The sequence below is a fragment of the Mus pahari genome, chromosome 10 (genome assembly GCF_900095145.1).
Source record: "Mus pahari chromosome 10, PAHARI_EIJ_v1.1, whole genome shotgun sequence".
NCBI lineage: Eukaryota > Metazoa > Chordata > Mammalia > Rodentia > Muridae > Mus > Mus pahari.
The window spans coordinates 8,069,148-8,081,852 of NC_034599.1; the positions used below are offsets into that span (position 1 = coordinate 8,069,148).

Sequence of the window (12,705 nt, forward strand, 5' to 3'; positions counted from 1 at the left end):
CAGAAATAGAACAAGGCAAAGCAATTTCAAATGGGTAGATACTCATTCTTTATCCTAAGATATGTCTCAAGAATGGTAGTGACACAGTCAACTGGGGCAAGATACCATATAATGGAAATAACCATGATATGTATGATAATATGTAAAGAATTGTTGTGCTTTGTCACAAAGTAATAGCAAGTAAGACAAACTAAATGGTAATTTCCAAGTTTTCACATCCACGTTCTGAGGCAGTGAACAATTGTTTAATGCACTCATCCATGGGCACTGCAAAAACTGCATTAGCTATAATGATGCAGAAACCCTTATGGAAAATATGATAGAATCAGAAATATAAACCTCTGTTTTATGACCTTCAGGCATGCTTGGTCTTAGTTTATTTTGTTTTTAAAAAATACAATCAACATTATTCTTTCTGTTTCTCTGTCTTTATCGATGTACTTGTCTCTTTGCCTCTCTCATACACACACACACACACACACACACACACACACACACACCTGAACAACACATTGGATTTGTTGAGAGAATTAAAGTCTCAGAACAAGGCATCAGCCATAAAACTGGAAAAAGTAAGATACAGGAGAACACTACTACTTGGTTAGAGCCCAGGGAAGACAGTTGCTGTTAGAACATCCAGATAAACCAGGTTGAGAGTTTAAAACCCCACTGTAATAACATTGCTTTTAAAAGACGGACATGCCCAATGTCTATCTGGAAACTTTTTACCACAGCCCTCCTTTGCTTATAGCAGATATTTACACAGTAGAAGTTGTACTAAGAATGGTGGATCAGCAACCTGGGTGACTTGAAAACTAAATTGAAGGAAATCCTGGAGTGGTTGTGAATATGCCTAGAGATGTGATTGTTGGATCTCAGATGGAGGATAGAATCATGGCCATGCATGAAAACTAGAAGTCTCTGGAAGTTAAAAAACAGTCAGGGGAAGCAAAGCTACCCCAACTCCTCCCACCCTATCCCCCTACACTACCCACCAAGTGACCCAGAAAACACATTTCCTTGCCACACCTTGATCACCCAGTGATTCTGGTTTTTCATATCTGAGTTTTAAATGATAAGAAAATTCACTATCACAATAATGTGAAGATTCTTAGTTTTCTTTTTCCCCACTGTTTGTCTTCCATTTCCTCCTGTTCATGCTCACATTCCTTTTCCCTCTTCCTTCCTTCCTGCATTTCTTTATCTAACCTGTGTTGATCATTTAGTTTGTGGCTGTGATGGTTTGTATATGCTTAACCCAGGAAGTAGCACTATTAGAAGGTGTAACTTTGTTGGAATAGGTGTGTCACTGTAGGTGTGGACTTTAATACGCTCCTTTTAGCTAGCTGCCTTCAGAACAAGAGGTGGAACTCCAGCTCCTCCAGCCAAGTGTCTGCCTGGATGCTGTATTATAACTTGATGATAATATACTAAACCTTAGAATCTGTAAGTCAGTCCCAATTAAATAGTATCCTTATAAAAGTTGCCCTGGTCATGGTTCCCTTTTACAGCATTGAAATCCTAACTCAGACAGCAGCTGTAAAATCAGAGTAGTGTATTCATGACTTTCATATATATTTATTAAACACCATTTCTCCTCCTTTTCTCCTTACTTCTCTCCTTCCTTTGGACTTAGAAGTAAGAACAAGAAAGCCATACTTCCCATCCCTGACTGTTTACATAGTCTCCCTCATGTTAGTAATGTCAGCTTTTCTTAGTTACTTAATTCAAAGGTTTTGTCACCACCTCTGAGATTCTCTCGGACCCCTCATCCAGCCTGTTAGAAAACCCTATTAGCTCTGTCTTAACCGTCCTTTGTACTTGACTATGCTCTCTTCCTCCATTTGGAAAAGGATTTCTATATTGAGCTATCTGCACATTAGCACCCTTCCTCAACCTCCAGCCCAGAGGGTGTAGTAGCTAAAGGCATGACATGGTTCTTCCCAAGCCTCAATGTCCTCCCAGTGATGTAATGTTCCACCCAGCTTCTTGCCCCACTTTTTCTGAGATGGAAACTATGTATACATAGTATTTCCTACCATTTACTGTAAATAAGCCTTATAACTGCTCATTTATCATAGGTGCTGCCTCAGGATATACACTACCTGTGAGGACTGGAGAGAGGGCTCAGTGGTTAAGAATATTAACTGTTCTTGTAGAGGGTCTGGGTGGTAGCTTATACTTGTCTTTAATTCCAGTTCCTTTTTCTGATCTCCACATGTTCTAGGCATGCATGTGGTACAACTATTTGTATGCAGGCAAAATACTCATAATAAAATAAAATAGTATAAAATAGGAATATCCTGTCTAGAATGTCCCTTTGCCCATATCTATATCATCCACTGTCATTTTGATCAGTCTTAGTTCAAACACCTGTTTTAAGTGAGGTATTTTCTTACTCCTTAAATAAGTTACAATCCTACTCTATCTTCCTTATTTTCTCCAGTAGCTCTTATCATCATTACATATAGGTTTTATTTACTTCTCCATAAGTGTTACCAATGATATAAGAATCACCAGGCTATAGATTTATCTATTTCATTTATTGCATTATCATCCATATACAAACAGCTATGAATATGCTGGCTAACATATGCATCTTCTCCACAAAACATTTAGGTGCCCAGTGTAATGGGTGTATAACCAGAGAGTTTCCCATTCAAGTCAGTTTCATATATCACAGTAATTATATTTTATTCTTTCATCTACAGTTCACTATCATTCCAGTAACATCCATTCATTATTAACTGTGACCAAAGTCCTCTGAAGGGCATCATGAGCCACACAGCAAAAATCAAGACCCAACTTAGATAATTTCAATGTTATTCTTGAAACAGAAGTGGAGAAAAACACAAAATTAAAATAATGTATGAAAAATTGAGACTGACTACAATGGAACAAAAGTAGAAATGCATTGTAGAAGGTTGTAAAAAACTTATTATTTCATTCATTTAACATCATTATCACAGACCACACCCACGCTTTCTCCAGTCTTCCCAGTCCCACTCTTACAAATCTTTCTTCCCAATGCTCCCTTACTTCTCCAGGGAAAGGGAGTCCTCTTAAGTACCACCTCATTGTGGAGCATCTACTTCCAGCAGGTCTAGGCACATGCTCTCACACTGAGGCCCAATGAGACAGGCCAAGTACAGGGGAAGAAGATCTAATGAAAGGGAGCAGAGACACAGAGACTGACACAGCCCCACTCCATTTGTTAGGGGATCCACATGAGGACCAAGCTGCACATTTGGAACAAATATATAGGGAGTCTGGGTCCAGTTTTTGCATGCTCTCTGATGGATGGCCAAGGTTCCATGTGCTCATTTGGCCAAGATTAGTTGACTCTTTGGGTCTTCGTGTTATCATCTTACTTCCTCAATTACATGCCCCACTTTTCTACAAAACTTCCCAGGCTCTGTCTGATATTTGGTTGTGGGTCTTGGCATCTGCGTCTGTTTACTGCTTGATGACGCCTCTTAGGGTACAGTTATGCTGGGCTCATTCTGAAAGCATAGCAGAGTATCATTAATAGTGTCAGGGGTTGGCATTCTTTCATGGAATGGTTCTTAAGTTGGGACAGGCCTTAGCTGACCATGCCATCAATTTCTACTTCATCTTTATGCACATCTTAGGTAAGACAAATTATGGGTTGAAGGCATTTTGGGTGAATTGGTGTCCCCCTCCCTCCTCTAGAATTTTTTACTGGCAACAGGAGGTGGCCACTTCATTCCCTATATCAAACTCTGGGAGGAATCCCATAGAGTCACCCCATAGGCTCCCTGAATTCTCTCCTGTCTCAGGCATTAAGGTAGTCACCAGAGATACCCTTTGCTGATATTAATTCCTTTCTCACTCCCAACCCTCTCTCCCATCCCCTTTCCTCACACCTGATTGCCATACCAGTTTCCTCTTTCTATCCACCTCCAAAGCCTATTTAGTTTTCCCTTATGAGTAAAATTTGTGCATCCTTCCTTGGTAGCTCCATGTTACCCAGATTCTTTGCATCTGTGGATTATAGAATGATAGTCCTGCACTTTATGGCTAATGTCCATTAATAAGTGAGTACACACCATATATGTCTTTCTGGCTCTTGGGTTACCTCATTCATGATGGTATCCTCAAGTTCTATCTATTTGCCTGCAAAATTCAAAATGTAATTGGTGGTATTATTATTATTATTATTATTATTATTATTATTATTATTATTTATTCACTTTCCATTGCACTCATTGTCTCCTCTTCCTGGTCACCCCTATCACAACACCACCCCATTCCTTTCTCTTCTTTGAGGGTGAGCCCCGCTCCCAGGTATCCCCCTACCCTGCCATATCAAGTCTCTGCCAGTCATCCTGTTGCATGTAATTTTAAAAATCCACACTAGCTCCAGCTAAGCTCTAGAATCAGTAGCCACACGTTCCTCTTTGCCCAATGCTGAAAACAGCCATCTGGTCCTTGTTCCCGATGCTGGCTTGCTAAGCTGCCCAATCACAACTTTCCTGAAAATGCCTGGAGCTACCACTCATGCTCCACAGACTGAACACCCAAGCGATTGACCACACCAACAGCCAATGATCACTTAGCAGTTTTACCCCCTCTTTTGCCCACCTAAATCGTCACAAGTAGAAAACACTAGACAAGTCTTAATATGTAATATCAGCCAGATTTATATAAGGAATTCTCCAACCCCAATATGCCTGTGAAAAGACTACGCAACTCCATTATAATATTTGTAAGCTGCAAGCCTAGATTGGCAGATAAATCACTACAATACTTTATTCTCCAGCTATGAGATCCCTTGTTATTTGTAGCTCCTCCAAGCCATGTGGTTCTGCTCCATCTTCTACCTCCTCTTCCTCTATTTTCCTCTCTCTCTGTCCCTTATCTTGTCATCTCTCTCTCCTCCATCCTCTTCCTCCTCTAAAACTTCCAGCCCCATATTTTCCTTCCACTGCCCAATCATATCTAGCCTTTATTTGACCAGTTATAATTTGGAGCAGGTTCACATAAATTCACTCCTTGTTGGGGGCAGGATTAGCATCAAAATACAAATAATATAAAGGCAGTACACAGCATCATCCTATCTCACTAAGGTCAGACAAGACAGCCCAGCTAGAAGAACATATCCCACAAACAGGCAATAGCTTTTGGGATAACCTAGCTCCAGTTTTTTAGGACCCAAAAGAAGAACAAGCTGCACTTCTGCTACATATGTGCAGGGAGACCTAGGTCTAGCCCAGGTATGCTCTCTGGTTGGTGGTTCAATCTCTGAGAGCCCCAAGGGTACAAGTTAATTGACTCTGTTGGTCTTCCTGTAGAGTTTCTATCCATTTTGGGTCCTGCAATCTTTTCCCTACTCTACAATAAGAGTCCCCAAACTTCATCTGCTGTTTGGCTATGGGCATCTGCATCCATTTGAATAAGCTGCTGTGTAGAGCATCTCAGAGGACAGCCATGTTAGACTCCTGTCTAGAAGGATCAGAGTATCATTAGTACTGCTAGGGATTGGTGCTTGGCCATGGGAGAGGTCTCTAGATGGGCTGATTACTGCTTGGCCATTCCCTCTATCTCTGCTTCATCTTATATCTCTGTATTTCTTGTAGACAGGATACTTTTGGGGTCAAAAGTTTTATGGGTAGGTTGGTATCCCTATTGATCTACGGGGGTTCTTGCCTGGCCAAGAAGGTGGTAGCTTTATAATCAGTGCTGTGAGACACAGCTTTGATTGCTGAATGCCTCACTTACCCAAGACACCTGTCATGTCCTGAAGATTCCCCTTACCTCCGCAACCCTATAAATTGCAGTTATCCATTCATTCTCATGACTGTCTGCCTGTCTTGTCCCTTCTCATACCAATCCTGAACACCCACATTCTCCTCATCCTCTCTGCACCCTGTCCCCTCCATCTATTTATCTTTTTATAAATATTTTATTCCACCTTCGAAGTGATTCAAGCATCCTTACTTGTGCCTTACTTCTCATTTAGCTTCTGGAATCTGTGAATTTTAGCATGGCTATCCTGTATTTTATGGTTAACACTAACTTATAAGTAAGTATATACCATGGATATCCTTTAGGGCCTGGGTTGCCTCACTCAGGATGATATTCTCAAGTTCCATCTATTTGCCTACAAAATACATGGTCTTTGCTTTTAATAGCTGAATAGTATTCCATTGTGGAGACATACCACATTTTTGTTGTCCATTCTTCAGTCAAGGTATACTTTAGTTGTTTCCAGTTTCTGGTTTTTATGAATTAAACTGCTGTGAACATAGCAAATTTCCTTGTTCATTGTTAAGAATGTTTTGGGTATATGCCAAGGAGTAATATAGTTGGGTCTTGAGGTAGAACTATTTCTGAGAAACTGCAAAATTGATTTCGAACATGGTTGTACAAGTTTGTACTTCAAACTGCAATGGAGGAGTGTTCCCCTTTGCTCCACATCCTCACCAGCATGTGCTATCACAAGTTTTTTTATTTTGTTGTTGTTGTTGTTTTGTTTTATCTTAGCCATTCTTACCAGTGTAAAACATAGTACCAGAGTTGTTTTGATTTGTATTTCCCTGACCCCTAGAGACTTTGAACATTAGTTTAATTGGTGTCTAATTACTTGAGTTCTTTATAAATTTTACATTTTAGCCCTGTCAAATGTAGGGCTGATGAAGACTCTTTTACATTCGGTAGGTATCCATTTTGTCCTATTGATGGTGTCCTTTGACTTAAAAAAGATTTTCAATTTCTTGAAATCCCATTTATCAATTATTAGTCTTAGAGCCTGAGCCATTGACGTCTTGTTTAGGAAGATGTCTCCTGTATCAATGCTTTCAACGCTATTCCTCCCTTTCTGTTCTATTAGATTTAATGTATCTGGTTTTATATTGCAGTCTTGGATCCACTTGGTCTTGTGGTTTGTAGCTTATCTGTTATTGATTTAGCATTGGTAAGTGGTACCTTTCTAGAAAAACATCCATTTCATTAAGATTTTCCTAACTTGTAGAATACAGGGTTTTCAAGTAAGATATATTGAATCTATGAAATTTTTCAGTGTCTGTTGTTGTCTCCCCCCACTTTCGATTTCTTTCTTGTTTTGTTTACTTAAGTACTGTCTCTCTGACTTTTTGTTAGTTTGACTAAGGGTTTGTCTATCTTGTTGATTTTCTCAAAAAAAAAGAAACAAAACAAACCAACCAACCAACCAACCAACCAACAAACAAACCTATATCTTGGTTTCATTGATGTTGTATTATTTTCCTTGTTTCTAAATGATTGACTCAGCCCTGATTTTGATTATTTCCTCCCTTTTACTCAATTTTGATTTTTTTTCCCTAGAGCTTTCAGGTGTACTTTTAAATTGCCAGTATGAGAAGTTTCTAATTTGTTTATTGAGGCACTTAGTACCATGAACTTTCCTCTTAGCACTGATTTCATTGTGTTCCATAAATTTGGGTATGCTATGTTTTCATTTTTGTTGAATTCAAGGAAGTCTTCCTTTCTTTCTTTATTTCTTGCCTGACCCAGGGATCAATGACTATAGTGTTTTTCAATTTCTACAAGTGTGTACGTTTTCTGGTGTTTCTGTTTTTGTGGAAATTCGTCTTTATTTCATGGTGGTCTGATAAGATACAAGGCATTATTTCAATTTTCTTGTATCTTTTGAGACTTGCCTTTTGGCAGTCTATATAGTCAATTCTGGAGAAGGTCATGTGAAATGCTAAGAACCAGGCACATTCTTTTGTATTTGGATTAGATGTTCTGAAGCTATCTGCTAGGTTCATTTGATTCGGAACCTCTCAGTTTTATTATTTCTTTGTTTAGATTCTGTCTCAATGATCTGGTCATTTGTGAAATTGAAGAGTTGAAATTTCTCATTATTAATGTGTGAGGTTCGATGTGTGATTTAAGGTTTAGCAATGTTTCTTTTACAAATTTGGGTGCCCTTGAATTTGGCACATAGATATTCAGATTTGAGACATCATCTTGACATATTTTTCATTGGATAAGTATACAGTGTTCTTCTCCTATCTCTTTTGATTAAGTTTGGCTTAAAATATATTTTGTTAGATGTTAGAATAACTACTCCAGCTTGATTCTTGGGTCCTTTGCTTGGAAAATTTCTTTCCATCTCTTTACTCTAAGGCAACGTCTATCTTTATAGAGGTGTGTTTCTAATATGCAGCAGAATGACGGATGCTGCTTTTTACCTATTCTGCAAGCCTGTGTCTTTTTATTGGGGAATTGAGTATATTGAATGTTGAGAGATTTCAATAACCACTGATTGTTAATTCCCCTTAGTTTGATGTTGGTGATGGTGGTAGTGGTAGTGGTGGTTCTGGTGGTTCTGGTGGTGCTGGTGGTGCTGGTGGTGCTGGTGGTGGTGCTGGTGGTGGTGGTGGTGGCAGTGTTGGTGTGTGTGTGAGAGTGTGTGTTTACCTTTTCAATGTTGATATAAAATTGGTTATTTCCTGTGTTTTCTTACATGTCATTAATCTCCTGGTGTGGAATTTTCCTTCTAATATTTTCTGCAGTGCTGGATTTGTGGATAAATGTTGTTTAAATTTGAATTTCTCTTGAAATATCTTGTTTTCTCCAACTATAGTGATAGAGTGTTTTTCTGGGTATAATAGTTTAGGTTAGCATCTGTGGGATTTCCTTTTAGAGGTTGCAAAAATATCTGTCCAGGCCCTTCTAGCTTTTAGAATCTCTCTTGGGAAGTCCGGTGTACTTATGATAGGTCTGCCTTTGTACACCTACCCTCTTTCCCTTTCCTTTCAATAGTCTTTCTTTGTTCTGTAGATTTAGTGCTTCGATTATTATTTGGCTGCAGAATTTACTTTTCTGGTTTAGACTAATTAGTGTTCTGTAAGCTTCTTTTATTTACACCTCTTTCTTTAGGCTGCAAATTTTTTCTTCTATCATTTTGTTGAAAGTATTTTCTGGGCCTTGGAACTGGGAGTTTTCACCTTCTTTTCTTTCTAGTATTGGTAGGTTGGGTCGTTTCATGGTATCCCAGATTTCCTGGATGTTTCGAGTCAGAAATTTCTTAGATTTAACATTTTCTTTGACTGATGATTCAATTTCTTTTATTATATCTTCTATGCTGGATATGCTCTCACCCATCACTTGTATAGTGTTGGTGATATTTATGTTGTTCTTTTCCTCTTTCCTAGGATTTATATCTCTAGGATGCCCTTAATTTGTGTTTTTGTTTTTCTTTTTTTCCTTCTATTTCTACTTTCACAGGTTGGCCAGTTTTATTTATTTCCTTTATCCATTTGATTGTATTTTTCTGCAGTTCTTTGAGTAATTTTTTTTTTCTCTTTAAAGGTCTCTACCTGTTTGATTGTATTTTCCTGCATTTCTTTAAGAGATTTATTAATTTTCCTTTTAAATGCTTATAGATTGCATTTAAGGTCATTGTGCTTCAGATATGTTAGGATACGCAGGGCTTGCTGTAATAGAACAGTTGTTCTGAAGGTGCCATATTGCCAGGGCTCTATTGATTGTATTCCTTTATGTGCTTTTATCTATCTGGTTGGTTCTGTATGTTCCTGTTGTAGCAGGTATTGGGATAGGTCCTACCCTTGATGATCCTGGTGTGATGTGCTTCTGTTGGATGTCCTTTGCAAGACAAGTTTCCCAACTGTTGTGTGACCTCCTGGGGACATGGCTTGAAAGGGATTGTAAGGTAGAGGCAGGTAGAGAGTTGGTAGGACAATGGAGGTCTAGGTTTCAGCAGACACTCATGGCAGCTAGGAGTATCCCAGAGGACTCAGCAGACAGTGGAAATGAGTTGAGGTAGAGAGTCTCTGTAGAAAATGTATTTATTTATTTTTCTTTGAAGAAGCTTTTGTTTATTTATTTATTTAGTATATGCATTACAGGAAACAAAACACAAGAAAGCAAGAACACAGTCACCTATCACAAGTAGCTCAGCTCAATGTGTCGTTCTAGATCCTGCAAGTGTACACACACTTGGGTAATGGAGATTATACAGTATGTACCATGCTTTCCCCACATTGTGAACATTCACCAACTAAAAACCCCACACTACACAAGCATATACCATGCCATCTCAATCTGTCAGACAAAATTGCAATCCTGTCTTCCTTGGCAACAGAAATTTCATAGAAGACAAAAAACGGCACCCAGGTCTCTAGATAGATGTACTGGCAAAGTTACAAGTTATTCCTTAAATTATAGAAAAAGTAACACTGAATTATCCTTCTCTATTAGTTTCTACAAAAGCAGCCAGGAAATTCAGAGTTACAATGACTGCCCATTACCTCCTGAGGCGTCTTACAGACAATATGTTAACTATGATTACTGCCAGGAATGCTATTAGGTTGTTCATGACCTTCACCTACATATGATATAGAGAAGTCTTCACATTTGGCAATGATACAGATTTCTCTATTCTATATAGAAAGGAATCATGTGTTAAACCCTGGCAACTTAAATCATTCCGCTGTGTGTGTCTGAGAGAAGTTTCCTCCAAATAAGTTAGATCACTTCCATGTATTTTCTGATGTTTCCCTAAGAGAGATAAAGCCTGTTTGTATTATAGATTTATTGTTTCTTAGATTCACTAGACCCCATAATAATACTCCTATCATGGAATTCTCCTAAATATTCATCACAAGCTTTTTCCAGGTATAAAGAGTAGATGGGACATGACCAGTCCATTATTTTTACTCAAAACAAAAGCAAACAAAGCAACAATCCACAATATCCTAAGGACTGCAAACACAGCATTTTATTTAGATATAGAATTCTGAATAACTATTACTGAATCTCTCAGTACTGAGAGCATAATTTAATGTAGTTTATATAGATTTCATTTACAGTTTTTATGTCCTAAACTTCTGAATATCACATAAACTATATGGATAATAGGAAAGCATGCATTCATTAAGTGAATAGTGAGAGTCTATAATTGCTACCGATGCAAATCAGTTAGATGAAATGGTTACTATACACTCATATACAAAATTAATTCCAACAGTGATAATCATTATTATCTGAAATTCATCATCAGGAGAGAAGCATATTGGAATATTAACCAAAGCCTCTGCACATACTGAAATTTAAAGCTTCCTTATATTCACCCCATTACCCCAGTTCATTCTTAATGTGCTATATCTCAAAGAGAGGAAGAAGTAATTGTCATAGTTTCAATTATCAGGTAAGCACACAAAGTAAGAAAATATTATCTTGAAATAGACTGTCTTCTGCAAATTGCATTAGGTCAGGAATCTGACTCAGTTGCCTTGCCTCATCTTTAAAGTGCATTTTGGGGAGTCACTTCTGGCCAATCATGAGACTTGCTTAGGTTTTTAGGTGCCCTTATGAAAACTGAAATAATTATGACTCTGTTTTCCACTTGGAAATAATACAAACATCTCATAAAATACACATTTGGATATTTGCTAACATAATAAGAGTATTAGGAGGAAAAGCACTTCATGGCATCTTTCTAAGTGTAGGTAATATATGTCATATTTTCTTATTATTTATTGTAGCATAAATATTGCATTAACATGCACCAACCTAGCAAGTAGCCTTTCCAGGTCACATATGAGCATATTAGACCCTCCAACATGGGCCGCGTCCACACCAAGACTGTGAAGAAGGCAGCCTGGGTCATCATCTAGAAGTACTACCTGCGCCTGGGTAATGACTTCCACACCAACAAACACGTGTGCGAGGAGATCGCCATCATCCCCAGCAAGAAGCTCCTGAACAAGATAGCCGGCTATGTCACGCACCTGATGAAGCGGATTCACAGAGGTCCTGTGAGAGGTATCTCTATCAAGTTGCAGGAGGAAGAGAGAGAGGAGAGATAACTACATTCCTGAGGTCTCAGCCCTAGATCAGGAGATCATTGAGGTGGATCCCAAAAGCAAGGAGATACTGAAGCTTCTGGACTTTGGCAGTCTCTCTAAACTTCAGGTCACTCAGCCTACAGTTGGCATGCATTTCAAAACACCACGTGGAGCTGTTTAATCTGTTATGCCATATTTTCAATAAACCTGAAAACATAAATAAATAAATAAAGAAATAAATAAATAGATAGATAGATAGATAGATAGATAGATAGATAGATAGATAGATAGATAAAATAAAATGCCAGAAGTTTACATCCAGTAGTTACCATTGATACGTATTTACCATAAATACATCATCTCATCTTGACTTTAATGAAATGAGCTATTTTAATTTTTATTACTAACACTAGAATAATCATTTTTATTTCACCCTCCTTTTGAAGATGCCCATCAATGGCTACTTCAGAATTGCCTCTTGTCAGCCTACTAGGTGTTGGGCTTAATGGAGGATTCTAATTAGCAGCATTCAACATAGACAAACCAAATTTCACCATTCAGTTCCACTTTGTACCAATTTCCGAGTAGAATTACACCATCTACTCTAAGGTTTGTTTCTTTTTTTTTTCTTTTTTTTCTAATTTATTTATTATTATTTTCTTTATTTNCATTTCAAATGCTATCCCGAAAGTTCCCTACACCCCACCCCTGACCCTGCTCCCCTACACACCCACTGCCACTACTTGGCTCAGGACTTCCCTTGTGCTGGGTCATATAAAGTTTACAAGACCAAGGGGCCTCACTTACCAATGATGGCTGATTAGGCCATCTTCTGCTACATATGCAGCTAGAGACTCGAGCTCAGGGGTTACTGGTTAGTTCATAC

At 38.3% G+C, this 12,705-nt stretch overlaps 1 pseudogene; it reads left to right on the top strand.

Annotated features, from left to right (window-relative positions):
* Nucleotides 1–11,594: 11,594 nt before the first annotated feature.
* On the top strand, nucleotides 11,595–12,033 carry LOC110328596 (annotated as a pseudogene).
* The last annotated feature ends 672 nt before the right edge of the window (nucleotides 12,034–12,705 follow it).